This window comes from Dipodomys spectabilis, unplaced genomic scaffold, assembly GCF_019054845.1.
Source record: "Dipodomys spectabilis isolate Male_0828 unplaced genomic scaffold, ASM1905484v1 ptg000127l, whole genome shotgun sequence".
Taxonomy (NCBI): Eukaryota; Metazoa; Chordata; class Mammalia; order Rodentia; family Heteromyidae; genus Dipodomys; species Dipodomys spectabilis.
The window spans coordinates 735,429-760,069 of NW_024870804.1; the positions used below are offsets into that span (position 1 = coordinate 735,429).

The 24,641-nt window shown below is 33.7% G+C and overlaps 1 non-coding gene across 1 annotated transcript; it reads right to left on the reverse strand.

The window, feature by feature from the left end:
• Nucleotides 1-2,235: 2,235 nt before the first annotated feature.
• On the reverse strand, nt 2,236-2,341 carry LOC122116201. Its single transcript, XR_006148910.1, has one exon. It is a non-coding gene; the product is annotated as a U6 spliceosomal RNA (small nuclear RNA).
• Between the last annotated feature and the right edge of the window lie 22,300 nt (nt 2,342-24,641).

Sequence of the window (24,641 nt, forward strand, 5' to 3'; positions counted from 1 at the left end):
TTTTCCCTGCCTGATTGGAGGTTTGAATGGACGGTGCTGCCACAGGGAATGGCAAATAACCTGGCCTTTTGCCAACAATACTTGGCCACACTTTTAGGGCCTGTGCTGGGTTCAGATACCTCTCTTGTGTTTGCCTACCCGGATGATATAATTGTGGGGCACCAAGACCTAGGACACCTGGAGGGCCTTCTGGCCCAGGTTCGCATCATATTAAGAAAGGGGGGCTTCACCATAGCACTCAATATAATTCAAAAGTTACCTTCTTTTAAGGTGCTCTGGTTCCACCTTACCTTGACTCAGGCCAGTCTCCTTAAGCCTTTGCTGGATATTCCAACCTCTCTGACCTTATCCCAACTTCAGAGCCTTTTAGGGGAAACCAATTGGCTGTTTCCATGGGTTCCTGTCCCTAAAGATAGTGTGTGCCTTATTTGCCCTACTAAAAGGCAGGACGCCCCAAGAAGTTATTACAATTACAGACAGCCATTGGGCAATATTTTTGCAGTTCCAAAAAGCCCTGGATGAAGTTTTCCTGAAGAGGTATTCTATTTTTGAGCCCATTTCCCTTTGGTGGCTTGGAGGTGTTACATTGATTTCTGCAGTTTTAATTCAAAGGGGGGAGCCATTAGAGTGGGTTCACACTCCCCTGGGGGCACACCTCAGGTATAATCTCAGGCAGACCAACTTGCAGATGCTATAATCAAGGGAAGGACCCAAGCCCAAAGGCATATGGCTTTGAGCCTCACTCCACTGTTTTTCCTTTTTGGATGGCAGATATTGAGCTGCTCACTTAAGCCAATGCCTCATCTTGCTCTCTCCTTAGACGGGTTTCTAGACCAAATTGACTGCCACCACAACTGGTTCCTTTGATTTTTTTTTAATAAGAGTTGTAATAGTTATGAAAGAGTATCATATTAATTTTGAATTGCATTTCTCTAATGACTTCTGTTCCCAAAGCTTAAGCCAGCATAGAAGTAGCATTAAACACAACTTTGTAAACCCACTGGCGATTTTCATGGATTTTGGAATACATGTCTATTAAGAATTTATGCCCAGTTTTAACCAAGCGTCTTGTTAATCTCATCTTTAATCTCTCTATACAAAATCAATAATTAATTCAATGTAGTAGAAAGGAAAAAATTAAGTATCGCCTAAAAATTTTCATTTTTCAATTACATGGCATTGCTTAAATCATTTTCTGTTTACACTTGAGATTATATAAATTAATTTATTTAGACCTTTTACAAGGTTATACGTATTTTATTTATTTTACATTGATTGATCTTTCCAAAGCCTGTGTGTTTAATTTTCCTTGGTGTATTTCAGTATCATGTAGCTCATATTTCAGAGTGAAGAATAAATGGAAGGAAGCAAACAAAAAATACAGTTCCTCTCATCTGATGAAGCCTCTACAAGAATGAGGAAAGAGGTCATCCTTCTAAGGACCTACGATAGGATATCAAAAAGATAATTCATTCTAATAGGTCTTCATTATCTTTGCAATGTAACACAAATGATTTAAAACACAATATACTGCTCAGATACTTATATGTTTTATCAGGTTTGTATATTTTCATATGATTTCACCTCAGTCTACAACATTCCTTCATTATTCTGTCCCTGATATTTTTACACTATCAAGACATAAGATCAACAGTTTGATTTACAGCATGAGAAATTATCCATCTGACTTCCTTGGAAGCAGTGCATAGTCAATTGATAACATTATTTCTGGTTGCTCATTACATGTAATGGTTTCTGTAATACATATCACATTCTACTTAGTATTTAAAAATCTGCTTTGTTAACGATATTATATGGATAAAATTGGGGGAATAAACTCTTCCATCTCAGAACATTTTTATAGGTTTTTAATTGTAAAAGTACTGTACAGAGGGGTCACAGTTACACACACACACACACACACACACACACACACACACACACATTTTCTTGATCCATTCATGTACTGAGGGGCATCGGGTTGGTTCCATATCTTACCTATGGTAAATAATGCTGCAATAAACATAGTTGTGCTTGTAGTTTTAGTATGGTCTTGTTTCTGATCATTTGGGTGAATGCCCAAAAAAAGGATTGCTGCGTCATAGAGGAGCTCTATGTGGAATCTTTTGAAGAACCTCCATTCTGCTTTTCAAAGGGGTTGAACAAGTTTACACTCTCACCAAGAATTCAGTAGTGTTTACTTCTGGCCACATTCACTCCAGCATCTGTCCTTGTAAAAATATTGAACGCTTCAGGAATTTGTGCGTCATCCTTCGAAGGAGCTATGCTCATCTTCTCTGTATCATTCCAGTTTTAGGGTATGTGCTGCCAAATTGAGCACAGAACATTTTTTATATATAAAGTGTAATTGATTTTCTTAAACTAGACAATTCAACAAAAAGTAAATATAAAAGAATGGTCATGAAATATGTATTTCTTACATAAGCACAGATTTAAGAAGAAACTCAAAATTGATATGTCAAAAACAAAGTAATTCCAAATATTTGTGGTTCCAGAGATGTGTAGAAGGAGGAGTTCAATTATTCTCTACAAGGCACCTGTCATAATGAACATTGCAGCAAGGGTTAAGGTTTGTTAAAGTTTTAATGCTTTAAATGTGTTTAATTCTAGGAATTTGCTTAAATATGCCAAAATAGGGACTGTTTCGCAGGTCATAAAAATTTTCCATGAAGTAGTTAAGATTTATGGTAGCAGACATATATTACTAAGTATTTACATTTCAGAGTTTATAGAAACTTTACTAATGAGAAGTTGCAAAGCCTTTGTGTAAAGAAGCAGAGTAAAGAGTTAAGAATTTGTTAACTACAATTTAGAGCTTCCTTACTTTATATGTTAGCGAGGAACAAGTGATGATATAAGCCATATACAAATGACGAGATGAGCCATAAATAGTAATCTTACTGGGTAACTTTAAAGACTACTCATAGCCTATAAAACTCTTGTTGAACATCATAATCTTAGCCAGTTTTAAATGTACAGGAATATGAGAATATAGTAAAATCTAATATGTAGTATACTTCAAATACTGGAAACATGTAACTGATTTATTTTTCATTTTATTAATTATGAATATTTAATTGTTGGTTTTATTTATTTGTAGCATTGTTTTCCTTGCAGTAATATAATACAGTTTTGTAAGTTGTCTTTTGGAGGTACTTTGAGAAGGTTACTGGGATGGTCAACCATTTTTATAGGTGCACGTGAGTTTACAAACAGCAAATTTAAGAACAAAATATTGATTAAAAATTTTATCAAGTAGAATCTGAATCAGGAGTGTTGATAAGTTTCCACACCTAAAATCTTAGCCCTAGGGTGAAGCTGACATATTACAGAGTTGAGGCCACAAAAATGAGAGACTGTGTTTTGTTCTCTTTCTGTTTTTGTTGGTCATGAGGCTTGAAATCTGGAGCATGTGTGCTGTCCCTCAGCTGTTCATCTCAAGGCTAGCGTTACCACTTTTGTCACAGCACCACTTCCATCTTTTTCTGCTTATGTGGTGCAGAGGAATCAAACTCAGGGCCTCATGCATGCAAGGCAAGCACTATATACCATTGAGCCACTTTCCCAGTTCTTGAGAAACTGTGTTTTAAAAAAATCATCTAAAGAACATTTGTTTTAGCTTTGGGTTATATATTGAAATATATGAATATCTTTTTATATTTTTGTGAATTATCATACTACTTAATTTATATTAACTTCAGCCACTTTATTATTCTCAAAGTCATGAAATATCTCTGAGAGATTGCTTCTGTGAAAATTGTTTTTGCAATTCTAATTTCTTGAGTCATTTTTAGTTTTTTATCAAAAGCACTTTATATTTTATGTTGGTGGGTTATTGTACATTAAATACCTTCAAATGTACATGTAGAATCTAAAAATAGCTGTATGAATATTCTCATATAGCTCTTATTTATCTGTTATGCACTTTCAGTATTATGATATTTCTCTCTATCTTTCACTCTATCTCTTTCACTTGCTTTCTCGTTCATGCTCCATGTCTGCTACTTAGCATTTCTGCTGGTGTACTATTATCTTTCAGGATCCACTGGTTTTGTGAGAACATGATAGGGACCATCAGTTACAATGGCATTCTTTAAGAGTTATAGCAGTCATGTGATATTATTCTTTGCAATGCTAAATGGCAAAACAACAGATCTAAAATTTCCTTTTCACTTTTACTATTATTATAAATTTTATCTCATAGGAATCATTGGGATGGATAAGATACTTTATCCTGTTACCTAAAAGATCTTTTTCTTTTATAAATAACCTGTTTCTTTTATTACCAGTAAGTAAATACATGTAATGAAAATAAAGCTATCCTATGGATAGATTTTCATCCCTGTAGCAGGGATGAAAAACAAAGTAGTGGCAGAAGTGAGTACAAAGGATAACCATCATAGAGCAAAGATCCTCAGAGCAGTTTATCATGTACACTTTGTGTGAATGACAATGTGCGGGAACTATAGCTTAAATCACTGAACAGCTGATATATACGCACATATATTATGTATGTATAATTTTATATTTGCATATATATGTGTATATGCCCTTATATATGTACACATGTATGCTCCTATACACATGAATACACACATACATACACACATGTATACATGGAGAAAGACACATAGTTACAGCCAACACAAGTTTCACTACTTGTTGAATATGCCTTAGACGGAATTCTTGGAACCAAATATGTTGAAGATGCATTTTTCTCTAGAAGTACTTTTACCACTCCTCTTATCTCTTAAAACTGATAGGTTTTGACAGATTCAACTTGCAAAATGCAGTACAAGTGATAGCAAGCCACTCGGAAATCTCATTAAGTAATGGTCATATGGTGTCTCCCTGTTTCCAACAGAATGCTTGCTTTTGTAGACATTCTCAACAACCAAAGTAGCTGGAGAATACTCTGGTAAAGAATAACGTTATAAGGCTTTAAATGGCATCCTTCCTTGAGCTCTTTTCCAAGAGCTAGCATCAATTCCTAAGCAGATGAGTGAGTCCTCAGAAGACTGGAGCTCAGGTCAATATTTAACCAACCCATTTGAAAAGTCCTATGTGAGAAATGCTGACTGAGGTCTTGCGGATTTATTGGCCAAGAAAATAAGAAAGAAAACTGCCACACGTACTCCGGTGGAGTCTGCTTAGCATGGGAAACCTGCTTTCAGATCTGAGAATGGGGCTTCAAAGAGGCCTACCTCCTGGAAAGGCTGGCAAGCCCCTGGGAAAGATGTGTTCCTGTTTTTCTTTTCTTCGCTGTATAGGAGTGCCTACTAATCTTTTATTGTTCCTGCTGCTTGTTCTACTTACTCATGCTCAACGTTCCCTTATTCAAGGCTCTTTCTTAGAAGTGTTGATGACTCCAACATCTGATGAGTGTCCTGAGAACATGACTAACTCACCAGAGTTAAGTACTACCCTAAAAGCCCCTCTTATGGAGGCTATTAGACAAGTCATATGTAAATATAAACGTATTGGGGGTTTCATGACGTCAGTTCAGCAGAAGGAATTGTTTGTAAGAGATTTACAAGAAGCTGTAGGCACGGCTAGAGCAGAAAGAGTGTATGGCTATTGGAGACTTCCCTTTAATCCTAAAGCATATACAAAAGACTCATATAGATATCCTGTAGATAAAAAAGATGTAGAGGGATATATAGACCAAAAGCTAAATAAGATTCCTAAAAAGTTGGTAGATGGAAGGTGGCAATGGCTTATCAGAGGAAAATAGTGGGATCCTTCATTATCTAGAGGACCCCAAAGACTTCCCCCAGATCCATAGCCTTTTACAGGTGTGTATGTTAAGGATGGCAAACGTTGGGAAAACTACTTAGGAGAAAGAACTTCCTATTACTCTTTTATTTACTGAGAGACTTGCTAGATCTACGCCTCCTTGGTGCTTACTATCAAAGAAGGAACAAGAAAGCTCTTATGAGACAGTTAAGGCCTCTATGGAGAAGAGTAAGCGATTATGTGAAAGGGTTACAGAAAAGACACTATGAGCTTGAATTTGATATATGGCCAGATTTAACTAAATATACTGACTATCATGATTTTTGGCCAAAAATTGGGGACCCTCTAAAGAATGGCAAAGAAGCACAATTGCTTAGTAAAGGTTTGAAATGCATAAAGTACAAAACTAAGCAAAAGTAACTATGAAGTACTAGAGTTCATGCCTTTCTGTTCAGCACCTTGCCCATATGCTCTGGTTAATGGTTAATAGGTGATAAACATCGAAACCAATTGTATTTCTTAAAAATAGAGGTAAAGCTGAAAAAAAGTGCCTATCCTCATAGCTCATCATCCAAAAAACAAGATCAGGCAACCAGCTGGTGACCACCCCAGAACAAAGCCTTGCAGTAAGATTGTGTAACCTTTTGCCCTTTCTCATGGAGAGTTTTTCTATAAAAGCTTGTTGTCCTCTGCAATAAATCACACTCAGCATTCACTCCTCTTGTGTGTGAGTTGTCTGTTTGCCATCTCCCCACCTATTCCAGTTACCTCCATTAGGTGTCCTCCGTCGTCCCGACAGAGCCGTTCCACGGCAGAAAACATTTTAATGCATTAAAGTTTGAAATAATTTGCAACCTGTCAATAAATGTGTAGAACACAATTATACCAACTGACAAAAGATGATATGCATTTCATTTATGTGCTTTTGGGCTTGGTGGGTGACTTTAGGTGTGTCTACACAAGTAGAATCAGCATGAAAGAAGCCAGCATTTCTTCATTGTTACAATGAGTAACAATGAGATGTACAAAACACTCTATCAGAGGAGGGGTGGAGGGAAGTGGTGGGGGAGATGTGAGTGGAATGGTTGATAAGGGAAAAACAAAGGAGGGGGGTAACAGTGCTCAATAAGAAATGTACTCATTAACTTACTTAACTGTAACCCCTCTGTATAGTATCTTCACAGCAAAGACATATATATTAAAAAGATACAAGGAAAACTTCTGTACTTATAAGAAGTTGTATTTGTCACTCAATATCAATAAGGTATTGGTATTAGGACCACAGGCATATTAAAATTTTGGATGCTCAAAATCTCTGCATAAACACAGTATATTATTTACATTAGAATATGCCCAGCACCTAGTGCAGTGTAATTGCTATGAAACTATTATTTGAATCCTGTATCTCACATACACTGTTTTCTTAGAGTCAGCTACATATACAAACATGCATACATAGTCATGCTCACATCATTTCCATACTCACATGACATACTAAATGTAACACTGTAATAAAAATATTATAGATACTGAAAAAGAACACCTTTGCAAATGTAATTTATATTTTAAATATAATGTATTATTGAAATACTAATGAAAGAGCTGCTGAGAGAAAATACTAATGTGCCCTCCTAAAGAGCATGTTTCTCTTTCCAAGCATCATTATTTACATCCTTCTTTCTCCCCATAAAAATTTAAATAACTACAGAATTCAACTACATGTTCCTTAATCATCAACTGAATAAATTGTTATATATATATATATATACATATATATATATATAAATACATATATACACAATGATGTATTATTCAGCCACACATAATAATGAAATCATACCATATTCAACAAAAGAGAAGGAACTGGAAAACTTCACATTAAAGCAATAAGCCATACCCGGAAAAACAAATACTAGATTTCTCATGTGCAGACTCTAGACCCAGAAAATAAAATGCCTGAGCCAGGTGTAAAAGATGGAACTATTTAAGTTTGGGAAAAAATGAGTGAGGACATGAAGAGAAATAGTGTGGAGTAAATATGTTCAAATACTGTATAAGTTAGTATGATGACATAATAAAACATATAAAAACAGGATAATAAAATTAATAAAAAGAATAAAATTAGCAAGCTATATTATGTAGACATATGTGTATAATACAATAAAAATACTTTGGGAAATTAATATTTGCTAATAAAAAGACAAAAATTCATTCTAGTTGTTATAAGTTCATTTGTTCAAATATTTCCCTGATGAATTAAAAGGAGAAACTAGTTTTGCTAATTTAGAAAGACAATCTTGTCCAAGTAGCATTAAAGTATTCTAGTTAAATACTGTCAATATTTAATTGTTCAATCAAATTAATTATTATATTAGAATATTTCCATTTTAATCTTCAAAATATTATCTCTATAGGCATATACATTTTGATACTTATTGAATATATTTTCTTTACTTAATTTCTATATACCATTTTCTGAATGTACTTTGGTGTATGCAATTAGGATATATTATACCTGACCAGGAAATCGATTATACAAAATTTTTATCAAAAATGCCTATAACAAAATAAAGAGGTAAATCCAAATTATGTATATTTGAAGACAATGCTTTTTTAGTCCTCTTCTCACATTCCCCATTCCCTTCTTGAGAATAAAACATATAGTAAGGAAATGCTGAAAATGTTTTGGAGAAATAGGTTGACTTTAAACCAATGCATTTTTGTATATATCTAGAAAAGCTAAATTTTTACCTTATCATTTTCCTTAGGCTTTATACTCAGGTTTAATATCTGACGGTGACAGACATATCTATATCTATATATCTGTATATATAGATAAATAGATATAAACATATTTAACAGTGGCTAAATTTAGGCTGAGGAATCTAGGTACAATACTCATGCAGATAGACCTCATCAGTCATGAGACCATGATATCACAAAGTTAACCCATGCTTACTGGTACCATGCTTATGAGATTTTGTGTGTTATAAACATTGGTTATTAGCATTTGTTTTGTAATCAACATCATTTCATGGGTTAGGAACTAAAGTGATACATTATATTCAGAACAAAATTTAAGGAGCCATCTAAAATTACCAAGGTACACATCATTTAATACAATGTTTTTAAAATGCAAGCTAATGGAAATAATTTATGAAAAACACCAACATTTAAAATAAATACAGACTCTGTATGACTGATTTTTCTTTTACCCCAGTTGCACTATGGCTTGCATGATGACTTTTCTGGTTATACGTTTAGTTAGGTCTTCATATTTAGTTGGAGAAGTTATGTTCTTTCATATATTCATTTGTCAGATCAAAGAGGAAATGAATTCCATGCCAGAGTCAATATCCATAATAATGTTTCAGTTGTATCCTGCTACTTTGCCAAAGTTTCAAATCAGCTCATGTAACTTGGGTCTTTTTTGTATCTAACTAAATAGGTATGCAATATTGTCAGTACTAGAAAGATTTTGACCACCATTTTTTCAAATATTATTTTCTAGAAACTACTTCTCTCCTTTCATGAAATTTTAATTTCATTTATATAATGTGCTGATGTTTTCCTTTCCATAACCCACATCCAGTCTTCTACAATCATGTAATTTGGAGTAGTTTAAATTATGTACAGTCATATACACTGCTCAGATTCTATTATTTGGATATTTTGTTCTTAAATCAGTAGTATTTAGTTCTCAATATGGATACTATTGGACTTATTCATTGAATTTCTGAATTTTTAAGTATGTCATTATTTTTGTGATTTGATATTGTCACATTTTATTCTTCTAAATATGTGCAGATCATACTTCACATAGTTACATTTGTTTTAAACAATTCGATCCATTCAAGGGATTTGATATATTAGGTTCATCTAGATGAATTTAATTACAAATTAACAGAACCTTATTTCTGAGACAGAGTTATATTTATGGCTCTACTCAAATTAACATGTATTTGAGGTTTTAGTATTTACAAAAAAGGGGGGCACAACATAGGTTTGTTGCTGCTGGAATTCTACTTTGTTGGTTGTTTTTCAACACATATGTGCATTTTATTTTAATTGTTTTGTGTCTTTATTTTTTTTCATATAACATAAAGCACAAAAAGCATCAGTGATTCAGATCTTTTCCAAATAGAATTCTAAGACATTTGAAGTTTTGTGACAACTGAGAATGAGCAGGTCTTCTTAATGGAGGGAGTAGCAGAATAACAGAGCCAATGTTTGACATGACTTGAATTCTTCTTCCTCTTGCCTCACTGTTTCCAATGGTATTACTTCAAAGTCTTTAGTGGAAAGAAAATAATTTTGTCTGTGTGAACTCAGAATTTTTGGTTCAATTGAGACACACTACACATTCATATTTGATTTTAACTCTAAATTCTTCTTTCCTCAGTTTTAAAAGACAGAAGTGAATTTATAATGCTAAAATTAAATAAAATAAAATCTACACATTTATATGAAATGGGCCAAACTATTTTCACTTCACACTATATGTAATATACAGTGTAATAATGATAGGGTGTAAAATAATATGTAATAATTGACTTTTTGGAAAGTCAATTACAGTGTATTTTGTGAGAAAATGAGAAATAGTAAAAATTATATTTGATTATATTTAAAAAAATGAAAGTTACACCTCAAAATAACTCATAGCTATAAACTAATGCTGAAAATAACATTGTTTATTGGAAAAAAGCCTGAAATTTCAATAAGCTTGCTTTTTTTAAATGGACTTGGTTCTGGACTTGGTTCAAGCTACTCAGGAGTCTGAGATCTGAGGATAGTGATTCAAAGCCAGCCTGGGCAGAAAAGGCCATGGGACTTATCTCCCATAAACCATCTGAAAACCAGAATTGGCATTGTGGCTGAGTGATACAGTAGTAGTCTTGAGCAGAAGAACTGAGAGACAGTGCCCAGGCCAACAGTTCAAGCCCCACAACTGACAAAAAAAATTTACATGGATTTTTAGTTTATTATTTCATGATTATTTATGAGTGGTTGTTCAGTGAAAAATGTCATTGGTGTTTATATTTTGTGTTAGCATAAAATGAGCCTACTATTATCTTAATTTAATTTTAAAAATTACTCTCTGATTCTAGGACAGCATAAATTTTGTGTGTAGTGGTTAAGACCAGATTGTCTTTCTGAAAAAAAAAATTTATATCACCTCCAAAAAGGAGGGACAAAAGGAAAATAAATGACAGGAAACTTACTATATAATAATCTTAATGGACTAATAGTCTTTCAGTTTGTTTTAACTTTTAAGAAAAAAATAAAGAAATTCTTGATAATATTTTATTAAACATCTAAATTTCTTCATTCTTTTCATTTAAGATTCACTTTAAAAAGAAATTCAACAGGTCCATCTCATTGTTGCAATGGATACACCTGTATCCCTATTTAAACGATTTATTTTTCCCTTCCCCTCCACAAATTATATTAACATCAAATACAGTGAAAGCAGGGGTTATACTGTGGGGGAGGGACATACAAAGCAACAAAGAATTCATCTGATAAATATGTTAGAAACAATTGCATAAAAGCAAAAATATTTGAATACTTATATGTCAAAAAATGAACTTTACAATTTTGGCGGAGGGAGGGGAGAGAGGAAGGGGGCGGGGGAGGGGGGAGAGAGATGAGAAGAGATGGGAATGGGAAACACAGGAGGAGGCAACAATGCTTGATAAGAAGATATGGAACAAACCCAGATGCCCCTCAGTAGATGAATGGATCAAGAAAATTTGGTATATATACACAATGGAATTCTATGCCTCTATCAGAAAGAATGACATTGCCCCATTTGTTAGGGAATGGAAAGGCTTGGAAAAAACTATATTAAGTGAAGTAAGCCAGGTCCAAAGAAACATAAGTCCCATGGTTTCCCTTATTTGCAATATCTAGTATATGTCTGAGTCAAGCAAAAAATGTGATTAGTTGATGTTAGGGAAATGAACCCTAAGATATGTATTCAAATGTTTTTTTTTCTTTCATATGATTGTTTCTAACACATTTATGAGTATTTCTTTGTTGCTTTGTATGTCCCTCCCCCACAGTATAACCCCTGCTTTCACTGTATTTGATGTCGCTATAATTTGTGGAGGGGAAGGGGAAAAAGAAATCGTTTAAATAGGGATACAGGTGCATTCATTGCAACAATGAGATGTGCAAGTCTTTATGTCGAAAATGAACTTTGCAACTTTTGTGCGGGGGGAGATATAAGTTGGGGAGGGCGAGGAGAGGATGGGCAGGTATCGGAAGGGGAAACAAAGGAGGAGTCTACAGTGCTTGATAAGAAATGTACTCATTATCTTGCCCATGTAATTGTAAACCCTCTGTATGGTATTTTCCCAATAAAAACATTAAATTAAATTAAATTTAAAAAAAGAAATTCAACAGGTGACAATTTTTCCTTTCTTTTTTAAAGAAATGTTCATTTCATTATTATAGTGTATCACACAATATACCCTGAAAACATTTGATAAGGAAAAACTTTATTCCCATTCTTTGCCTTGCTTCAGTCTGTATTTAAAGCTGCATCCCACATCTTAGCCACTCTATTGTCTGTATTCTCATTTCAAACATTTCAATGAGTTTTCTTTCCCAGCAAAGTTTTACAAATGGCATGCTTTCATTCATTGTGCTTTCCAAAATATATCTCACAAATGCCAATAATGAAACCCAACCTGAAACATCTGTGGATTTTTCCACTAATGATGCAATGTATTCCCTTTCCATACTCCTTAGAACCAGCTTTTCACAGGCATTAATTGTTCTGTCAGTTCCATGCTTTAGAACTGCAGCATTTGACAATGGCATACGTGTAAATTTTTTTACCACATTTGGATTGTTTTCAGCAAGGACTGTCTTCATAGAAGATGGTAATAGGTGAGTTTTGCAATTATGTAGTTCAAAAGGGCTCTGAGTAGTGCATATAGAATATCAATTTAAGTGACTAAATATTTAAATGAAATCCCATAATATATATTCCTTCAATTTTCTGGCTAATGTGTTCTACAATCTAGCTATTTTTAAAAGAGATATTATACGTTGTTTCTTTGTTGACAATGTAATTGGAAAACTTAAAATTTTCATATAGCATGGCTGTTTTAAATGAGATGGATGTACCAGAACTTTTGGGACAGCATTAATGTTTGAATGTTGGATGGGAATTTTTTGGGAATTGTGGCAGGTTTTCATGATATGAGAAGAAAAACAAAAGGCCATACTAATACTTTTATCTCTACGTTGTTATATTAGTTTATTCAAACACAAATTTACACACAAACACACAGATATACAATCATGTAGAAAGAAGACCCAGTCAGTGTGCAAGAAAATATTTTAATAGAAATTCCATAAAATATTTAGTCTGCTGAGATCTGATTAGAATTTATAGAAATATCTATTTGCTTCCACTCCTGGACAAGTCATTATCATTGGTGAAGATGTTGCCATTTGATTTTAGAATGCCCCAGAAAGAGCTATGTGTAAAAGAAAAATGACTTTTGATTTCCTCCCAGACTGAAGAGAATACCTAAATAGTTCTTCTGGAGATTAAGTTTTTCAGAGTGAAACCCATGAGAACATAGACGCTCATCTTCTTACTTCTTTTATCTTTTAATCATTCTAGGTCAAAATCATTTCTCTTTGACATATCCCCCACATTGACATTGTCTTGTTGTAGGCCCCCAAAGCAACATAACCAACTGAATGAACATACACTGAAACCTTCAACTTGTAAATCTGAAAAAGCCTTTCTGCTTAATAAATGGACAATATCACTTAGTATGGTAGGTTATAACTCTAACTCAGAAGTCTAGTCTTTCTAACAATGTAGAGTATATTAAAATGTGCTTCCTTATAAAATATCTAATTCCATGTTGCTTTTTGTGTTTTTGTTTCTGTTGATCCTAGAGCTTAAACTCAGGGCCTGGTTGGTGTTTTGTGGTCAAGGCCAGTGCTTTACATACAATTTGAAGTGGTCGTTAATTGGAAATAAGAATCTAATGAACTTTCTTACTCAGGCTGGCTTTGAACTGTGATCTTCAGATCTCAATCTCTTTTTTTCCCGTTTCTCTCATTTTTTAAATTTGGTTTCAAACCTCAATCCTCAGCCTCCTGAGTATCTAGGTTTAGACGCAAGAGCCGTTAGTGCCTGGCTTAATACAATGCATCTATTTTTTGGAAGCTAGTTCGGGGCTTGAACTCAGGGCCTTGGCAATGTCCTTCAGCCTCTTTTCCTCATGCTAGCACTCTATAACTTGTGTCACAGTGCCAATTCTAGATTTGTTTTTTTATGTAGTACTGAGGAATCAAACCCAAGGCTTCACACATGCAAGGCAAGCAGTCTACCACTAAGCTGCATTCTCAGCCCAATACAATTTTTTAAATTGTGAAAATAACGTACAGAGGGGTTACAATTACATGGGCAATGTAATGAGTACATTTCTTATCAAGCATTGTTGCCTCCTACTTTGGTTATTTGTGGAGGGGAAGGAAAAAGAGATTGTTTAAATAGGGATGCAGGGGGACCCATTGCAACAATGAGATGTACGTGATGTTATATTGCAGGGATGGTAAGGGAATACAATGCATCTTGATGATCATTATCCCTCATCCTTCTCAATCTTATCTCATCCCTCATTTTACATAATTTTGTAGAATATTTTCTGACTCACAATGTCATATATAATCACTCAGATGATATAACAGATCATATTTTATTGATAGTCTTATTCAGCAATGTAATAAACATGTATTAGAGAATTCTGTGATTTTAAATTCTGAATTATCACTCAGATTCACCTACTACTATTCTAAAATTTTTCTTAGGCTAATGCACATCCAATTTGGAATTCTTCAATAAAGTACAATGATTCATAGAATGTTAAAGAGTTGCACTATGAACATCACCTTCAGTTCTAGAACATTTTATTATCACTACCCTCTGAAAATGCTCCAATACCTATTACTAGTCACTACCTGTCATGATTTCAACCTACCCTCCCATTGAGCAAATATTATTTCATAGTCTACGTCTACAGATGTGCCAATTTTATAAAGCTCATATAATTAGAAAACATAGTCTATTTTATCCATTTCTCCCATGTAATATTAGTGTTTATAAAGTAAGTCCATGCAAGTTTTTCTCGTAAATAGAACATATTGTTTTGTATGCATGCGTATAATTTTATAATGTCTTCAGTGAGAATTTCAAAATTTTATTATATAGTTTTGTAAAAGGTTTTGATAATTATATTCTTTTATACTTGTCTGATTGGACATATGTTTAAATATATTTTGTATATTGAATTATGATTCAAAATGCTGCATCATAGAGGCAACTCTATGTGTAATATCTTAAAGATGGCCATTATGTTTAACAAGCTGACTATATCACTTTAAGTGGCAAGCACCAATGTATAAAAGGATTCCAATTTCTACACAGTGATTGTGCAGTGTTATCTTATTGTTGTTTCTATTTCCACTAATTTTATATGTATGCAATATATAGGTATGTTATGTTCTTTCCATATGTTCCTTGTCTGTTGGTATATTATTATAAAGATATGTATTTGGATTTTTTCACTTATTCAGGATAGTTAAATTTTTCATTGGCATTAATATGCTCTTAATATATTTCTGATTCAAGTCTCTTTAAATAAATATATATGAATACACACTATGGGGACATATGCATATATTCCTACTTATATGTGTATATATACAAACACCCATATATGTATACATGAAGATGTACAGATATGTACTTACATCTATTAGAAATATACTTATATTATTACTTTTATTTTTCTGTAAGGTTTCATTTTCCTTATATTTGCCAAATATGTCCTTTATTGATTTTACTTTATTTTATTGTTAAGATGTTGTACAGAGAGGTTACATTTGTAAGGCAATGAGTACATTACTTGTTGATCATTTTTATCCCTTCCTCTCTTTGTTGTTGTCCCACCATCCCTTCCCTTCCCCAGCTCCCACATTTCAATCTCCACACCCTTCACAGCATGAAAAAGTAAAGTTCATTTCCAATATACAGTCTTGAGGAAATCTTTGTTGCGATGGGTCATCCTGTGTCCTTGTTTCAGCGTTTTGTAATTCCCTTTCCCCTCCCCAGATTAGTCATGTATACTCAATATGCAGGGTATCAAAATCGAGTACAGTGATAACAGGGGATATGCCATAGTGGAAAGGACATACAAAGGAAACAACAATAAAAATGAAAAAAAAATGACATTGTACACTTACAACAATAACAATAAAGACAGAATTCCCAAGCATGTCCTTTATTACCAAGGTAATTATTGCAGTTCATGTCCTTATCATTTTTGGAACTTTGCTAAAATGTTTTGTAGCATTCCATGTGGACTTATATGTTCAATTTTCCTAAATCTACCTACTAATAGGATACCTGCCAGCTCTCTTATGAAGACAAAAAGGCAGTCTTCTACAGCTTGATTCCAAACCACTTGTATTTTTTCCTTGTGCTATGAATACTGGCTCAATCCTGGTGCCTGTAGCTCACGCCTATAATCCTACCTAGTTAGGATGATGAGATCTGGGGATCGCTGCTCAAAGCCAGCCTGCGCAGGAAAAGTCCATGAGACTCTTCTCTCCAATAAACCACCAGAAAACCGGTAGTGGTGCTATGGCTTAAGTGGTAAAGCTCTATAATTGAGCTGAAGAGCCGAGGTACAGTGCCCAGGCCCAGAGTTCAAGGCTCACTACCAACAACAACAGGGCTGGAAAGGTGGTTCAGTGGTAGAGAGCTTGCCTTGCATGCATGAGGCCCTGGGTTTGATTACCTAGTTCCACATAAGCAAAAAGGAAAAAAGCCGGAAGTGGTGCTGTGGCTCAAGTGGTAGAGCTCTAGCCTTGAGCTGAAGAGCTGAGGGACTGTGCCTACGCCCAGAGTTCGGGACCACAACTGGACCCAAAAAAAAACTCGAAAAACAAAACTAAACCAACAACAACAACAGCAAAAATAACAACAACAAGGAGAATACTGACTCAAAAGGCAATAGCATTAAGCAGTTTTAAAGATAGGCTCAAGTTTAACATTTTAGTATTATCTTAGATACCAATGACATTCTAATCTAATGAGCCAGGAGTGTTCAGAATGTTGACCAAATTTCTTAGTTTATTTACACAATTATTATAATTATGTATTTTCTCATCTTTCTTTCTTTAATTTCATCACAGAATCTGTATTTATCCTTTATGTCATACATGAATTCCTATGACTTTGGAATGGTGTATATTAATTGTATGAAGAAATCTTATTGAAATATTTTTCACACTCACATATTGATCAAGGGCCTGATTAAACTGTTTCTGTCTTTCTCCATTCCCATTGCCCCTTGTTTTTCAACTGTTTTCTGTGAATTTCTTTGTGCTATCTTCACACATTGTCAAAATGTATTTCAGTGTTGTTCACCTACAGTCATTGAAAATGATACAATGCTGAATATAAGCAAAAATCTAAGTAAAAGGAAACCTATATTTTTTGTGAATTGGAGGATACAATTGAGCAAAGATATTAATTGTCCACGACCCTTTTTATTATTTTTTTGGCTATTCATGGGGCTTGCAATGTGGGTTTGGCTCTGTCCCTCAGCTCTTCAGCTCAAAATGAGTGCTCTACCCCTTGAGAAACTGTACCACTTCTGGTTTTCTTGTGGTTAATTGGAGATAAGAGTGTCACGGACATTCCCGTTCCAGTTGGATTTGAACCGCAATCCTCAGATTCCAGCTTCCTATGCAGCTAGGATTTCAAGCGTAAGCCAAGGGCACCCAGCTTCACAGTTTTATTTATAAGGTTATGACAATTTCTAAAAACACCTGACCAGATACTTTGTCTCATTGACAATGAAAAATAAACTGGAATATATTTCTCTGTTCAACATTAAAGTTGTTAGTGAAAATTTGTACATTTGTAGAGGAAAGATTATCCAGCTCAATGGATCTGTAGGGCATCAGATTAGAGCCACATAAATATTATCAAGGAATGTTTAATAAGAGTGTTAAACCAAATACTTGTGGAATGATATTCTCTTTAATAAGTCGCTATAGGTTAGACAGCATTGGGGAGAATTAAAAAGTGAACATTGACTTAAACATAACAATTTACTCAAATATTAACTTCAAGCATGATTTGTAGGTGGCACAAAAAACAAAAAGAGTGATGTAAATGTAAAGCAAATGAAGATGTCTTGACAATTTTGGAGAAGGAGCATTTTTAAATTCGGCATTAAAATTATATGAAAGGAAAACTTGATATAGTAGAAGTCAATAAAAGTGTAAAATAGTTTTGTCTGTCTCATATACAAGTAGGGAATAGAAGTTGGGAGCAGGTGCCTCATGTATCTCATCCTAGCTACTTAGTAGGCTGTGATTTGAGTATTGCTCTTTGAAGCCAGTCCACAAAATAAAGTCCCTAAGTGTCGTACCTCTGATTAATCAGCAAAAAAAAAAAAAAAGCCGGAAGTGAGACATGATTCAAATGGTAAATTGGTAACATATTGCAACAAATCTCAGGGACCCTGAGTTCAAGCCTCCGGACCATACATACATGTACAAAAGTAATAGTAGTAATACTAATAGTGATGGTGATGATGATGATCATGATCATGATGATGATGATGAAGTGATGAAAATGATGATGAAGGTTACCCATAGTCAAGAATAAAATATTTGCAAATCCTATACCTGAAGAATGCCTCAAATCTAGACTCTACATAGAACACTTATAACCTAATGTTAAAAAAAGAACATCCATTAGAAAACTGCAAAATACATCTTGTGCAAAATAAGCACACGAAAAGCTTCATCAGTCATCAAATAAATGCACATTAAAATTAAAATGACATCATAAAACATGGATGAGTATTACTTCACAAAAAACAATAATGACCAGACTAAATGCAATCAAGAAACAGAGAAACTGGATGCTGGCAGGAATGTCAAATGGCAAAGCCACTTCTGAAAACATATTGACAGGTTCCTAGAATATGAAATATGCAGTCTCCCACAGTATAACACAGGAATTGAGCTCTTCAGGTTTTATCTCATAGAAATAAAATGTAATATTCACCCAAAGGCCAAAACACAGAGCTTTATAGCACCAATATTTCCTCTAGCCAAAGATATGAAAATCAATTCAGGCTTTCTTCAGGTGAACGGGAAACGAATTGTGCTACATTCTCTAATAACAGAACCAAAGGCAACTTGAGTGAATACAATACAATATTAAGGTATACAACAACTGGGAACAATCGACCATAGACTTGAAAGCAATCCTAAAAGCTAATTTATTGCATGATCTAGAAGTCGAGGGAAAAAAACATTGTGGGTTACCAGGATGAAACAGGTTTGGCAGGGGACAAAGAGAAGTAGTGGGTTTAATTATAAAAGGGAAGCATGAGACATACTTATTTTTGATAAAGAAACATATCTGTAAATATGGTGTTTTAATATAGTGTTGATAAAATTATATTAAACTTAATATGTGCACAAAATAATCAAAACGACTGAAGTCTACATAAGGTACTTGTGAAATATTAGTGCCCTACTTGTGATGACATACTATAAATATTTAAAGAATCTGGAAAAAGTATTCAAGGGATTTTTCTCTGTTCTTCTTATAACATCATAAAGATCCATACTAACCTCAAGAGAATTTAATGATATCTAGAAAACAGAAGTCAATATTGAGTTTTTAAATTGAAAAATAGTCTGGGTCAAAGCTTGCTAATTAGAAGACAGAGATTTATAATACTGATATCCACGGCCAGTTCTGAAACAATAACTTGTGAGAAATTACAAAAAAATAGAAAGCTAGAATAGTGTAATTTCCCTGTTATCTGACCTTTGTGGAAGCCATAGGTAAGAGATTTTTGCTCAAGGGAAGCTTGGCCAAAAAGTAAGACCTCATCTGAAAAATAATCTAAAGTGGTTAGAGCCTTAGCAACTTCAAACACCAGTAGTGCTAAAGGAAAAAAGAAAAGAAGAAAACAGAAAAGGAAAGGATAGAAAAGGAAAACTATTTCCTCTTTATTGTTGTAGTTTCATGTCATTGGATACAAGAATTGAGAGTATTTTGTTTACTGTTTTAGGATTCAGGCCTCTCTACTATGAAAGCATTTATTTCAAGTAATTATTTATTATCACTATTTATTAACTAATTATTAGGCCTTGAAGATTGAACCTGTGGCTTGTATGTATTAGTCTAGTCCTACAAGTGAGCTGTACCCCAGCCCTATTGTATAGTTTTGGAAATTGCTTATGAATTCTTCAATAGGTAGCTACTCCACTTTTCATCTTATCTTCTCTCTCCAACTATTTCCCCTATGTATTTTAGTTTATGTCTTGAAAACTTCCTTCAATTTTATCTTCTAATCTTAGAATTTTGCTTTTGAGATTACAGAGAAGTCGGTTATTTTTATGAAATTTATTAAAATTATTAACAGATATATATATATATATCACATGTCTGTTTGATTCTTTGAGTTCATTGCAATAAGCAAAATTTTATATGGTCATATGCACATAGGTATTGAGCCATTGTGATCCTTTCCTAAGAATAGCTTCCCTTGTTCTTTCCATGTGAATGCTTAGAGTGGTGTTAGTTAATCATTTCCAAGTGTAATTTTTTGTCTTTTATTATCTATTGGATTAACTTGTAGATTTATGGACGTATTCTAATTATTACAAACGAGGAAAACAGTGCAGCATATATTTAATCTGATCTGGCTTATTTCACTTAATATCATTTTTTCCAGTCTTTCTATATCCTCAGAAATGGGGTAATGCCATTCTTACGAGTGAAAGCACAGAATTGCATCAATACAAGAGAAGTAAAACCCAGGAATGAATCCCTCCTATAGGCACATAATCCTTGATAAGGGAGCCAGAAACACAGGATGGAAGAAAAACAATCTCTTCAAATACTTGTGCTGGTAGAATTGGCTGTACAGAGAAAACTGAAGTTAGACCCTTATATATCCCCCTGCACCAGAATCCATTCCAAATTGATCGAAGACCTCAATGCAAGACTAGATACCTTGAAAATGTTACTGGAAGGGTTAGGGGAAACACTAGGGCTCCTTGGCATAGGTGAAAACTTCCAAAGATCACGAAGCACAACAAATAAAAGTAAGTCTGGATAAGTGGGATTACATCAAACCAAATCAATTATTTGTCATACTCAAAAGCCATGGAGAAAAAAGAGAGTGTAGCACAGATTTATTAGTGAGCAAATGTACAGATTAGAGCCTCAGCCAATGCTAAACACTCCGTTTTCTAACTAGATCATTTATAGTGGGTTTACATGAATATACGAGATTTCTGGTGGGGATTAGAAAGAAAAGAACTATTGCTAAGACATAGATAGCATGTGAAATGAGTTGTACCTGGAGAAAATGAGGGATTAAGGCAGGGGTGTCTACTTCAAAGCCTTGGTTTGGTGCCAGCTACATAAGGTATAGGTGCACAAGGGAAGGGGGGTAGAACAGGATTGGTTATAAACAAAAGCACTGGTCTGAAGCCTCAAAATAAGGACCCCAGTCTGTGTGGACCTAACAGTCTCTAACATGAGGCTTTATTTAAATTAACAAGCACAACTTTAGATTTTTGCAGTGGGATGGTGCATAGTCACAGGCAATGTCTTCTATGTCAGGTATCCAATCTACTCTTTCACTTGTTACCCATTAGCCAGGTTTCAACACAAATGAAATTTTCTCTCTCATGAATCAAAATTCTGTCAAATGATTTGTGTCTTCTAGATGTCTACACAATATTTTTCATGGTCTTATCTCCTATTTTTGTCTTCATTATTTATTTTCATAGTACTTTTTATTGATGTGTTTATATGCCATTTTTAGGGCTTGAACTCAATATTAATGGTCTCCCTTGTAATTTTTGTTCATGGCTGATGACACTCTATCCCTTGAGCCTCATCTTCACTTTATCTTTCTTGCTGGAAAATTGGAGGTAACTTTTCATATTTTTGTCTGTTTAGACTGACATTGAACCAAAATCTTCAGGTCTTAGCCTCCTGAGTTTATAGGATTCTACACATGAGCCACTAACACCAATCTTTGCTTTACTGTTATTTTAATTATGTGGTAGAAGAAAGTGGAAGCATATTTGTGTTAAGTGTGTAATTTTCAAATACAAGTTTGAATCAACTTGATATAATGTAACTTTTATCAAATTTAACAGTTAAATCTATGTTCCCATTCCCACAGGAATACTATTGAAAACAAAAGGCATAATTGTTTTCCTAAAACAAATAATAGATCCATGAACTTCTTTCACTTTACAATTCATGTTTTCTATAAGTTCTATTAGCAGACTTCCCTGACTAAAAGGAAACATATTAATTCTATACCACAAGGAGCAAAGTGATTGTAGCTAAGAATAGATAGTTCATCACAGCCAAAAGATAAGGTTTTGAGCAATCTCATTTAAAAGAATTGTTACATACAGAAACTAATGGATATGAGATAGTTTGTTCATTACAGAAGATAAGAATGAATGGGATTACCACTCAATACTTCGTAAATGTGTAAAAATTAATTATGTAGCTAGGTGTCAGTGGTTCATGTTGTAATCCTAGCTAATAAGAAGTCAGAGAGCTAAATTTAGTCAATCTTCAGGTTGGAACTCTGGGCTTGGACACTGTCCCTATGCTCTTCAGCTCAAGGTAAGCACTCTACCACTTGAGCCACAGCTCCACTCCCGGTTTTCTAGTGGTTTTCTTGGAGGTAAGAGTCTCACGGACTTTCCTGCCCCAGCTGGCTTTGAACCGTAATCCTCAGTTCTCAGCCTCCTGATAGCTAGGATTACAGCCGTGAGCCACAGGCACCTAGCTCCGTGAGACTCTTATCTCCAATGACCCACCAGAAAACTGGCAGTGGCTTAGGTGGTAGAGCACTAGCTTTGAGGTGAAGATCTAAGGGACAGCGTCCAGGCACAGATTTCATGCCCCACGACTGACAAAAGTTAAAAATAACAGTTAAAAATAAACAAATATTTTGACATAAATGTTAAAATATAATTCTAAAAATTTTTAATCCTCACTAGACATAATAGTTTATATAAATGTAGAGAAGTGTTTTCTGGTTTTAGTTGTCATTGAATCAATTGTGTCAATCACACATTTCTCATTCAATTCATATTTATATGTTTATTTAGTTATATGCCATAAGTATAATTAACTGATTAGTGATAGGCAGTGCTGTATTAGGAATCTCCCTTGGCTTTCTAACATTCACCCTTTTACCCTAAAATCAATATGCCATCCAAACCTTGTCAGAGGTGTCATTGACAATAAAGTTTCTCATCTCATTGGAGCAGAAAAGTATAAGCCATAATTACTGTTTGGAATAACTGTCACATTTACATGCATTTCACTTAGTTTAAGAACCATGTCAGTGATAGAAAAATGTCTTCTGAGCTTTTCAGTCTCTTCGGAGATGAAAATCTTTAATTACATATCTATTTTTCTCTGCCTAACATCCTATATCTTAGGAAGATCTTTTTGTGTAACCCTGTGCTCCTGATTACAAGAACTGAATGAAGGCAATAATGAAAATAGCCAATGAAAATATTGAAAACAATGAAAAAAGCAATTGCAGACACTCCTGTTATCTTCGGTTTCAATGAGAATATACGTTAAAGTATCACATTTTTGTTATCATTTAAAGAGCAATAATTAAACTTTAATTAGCAGTGAAAAGAAAACAGAAAACTGTGTTTGAAGACAGCTTGACTTTGAACAATTCAACATAATCATAATGTATTTAGTTTGTTTTTCTATGTAGTTGCCAAAATAATAGAGAGCATCAGGAAAACACTTAAGCCAAAGCAGTAAACTTTTGTCTATAAAATAATTGTGATGGTCTCAATCTCTCAAAATCAGGCTTGCAAAGAGGAAAGTGTATTTGCTTTGGTGTGAAAAATAAAAAATATAAAAATCCTTTATTAATGTTTATCATATCTTGACTAGGACTTCTTGTGTTGGAGAAGAGGAAAGTTATGAAAAAGTTCAAAATTGTTTACTATTCCCAAAGTGCATTCTTATTTATCAGCTATAGCAATGGAAGTAGCCTTGGTTACTCTTAGTATCATGCTTTTTTAACTTTAGAAGCATTATTTGTTGCTGGGTTATGAGCCGCAAAACCTTAATTAGTAATAAGAGTCATTTCCAAAGAGAGGAAAATTGCTGTGTACACAAACCTAAAATATCAAAGGCTTAGCATAGTGGAAACTGCTTTTTAGCTATATCAAAATCTGTAGGTATAGATTTTGTTTCCCACTGTTCCTGGTGATCCATTTTTGTGATCTTCTTTTCCACCATTTATTGACCCTATAATATCTTATACCATCCTGGGATTGCTGTATCTTTACTGGATTCTCTAATTTCTGTTGGAAAGTTAGGAAGGACAGAAAATTGAGTTTCTGTTTCTATTTTACCTTATTTTTTATTACTTTAGAAACTGTAACTCAAAATGACAAAAATTATCTATATAATATATTTTATATGAGATATAATTATATATTTATGTAATATATAGTTATATAATTAAATTATATATTTATATATATCATATGTATTGTATATAATCGTCATGATATTATAGATATATAACTTATAATATTATATGTTATATATGGTATTATATATAATTATATATTATATAATATATTATATAGTTAATTATGTAATATATAATATAAAGATTAAATATTTTATATATCATATATAATTATATAACTATATATGATATATATAATATGTAACAATATATAATACATACAATATATTATACGTAATATATGATATAATATGT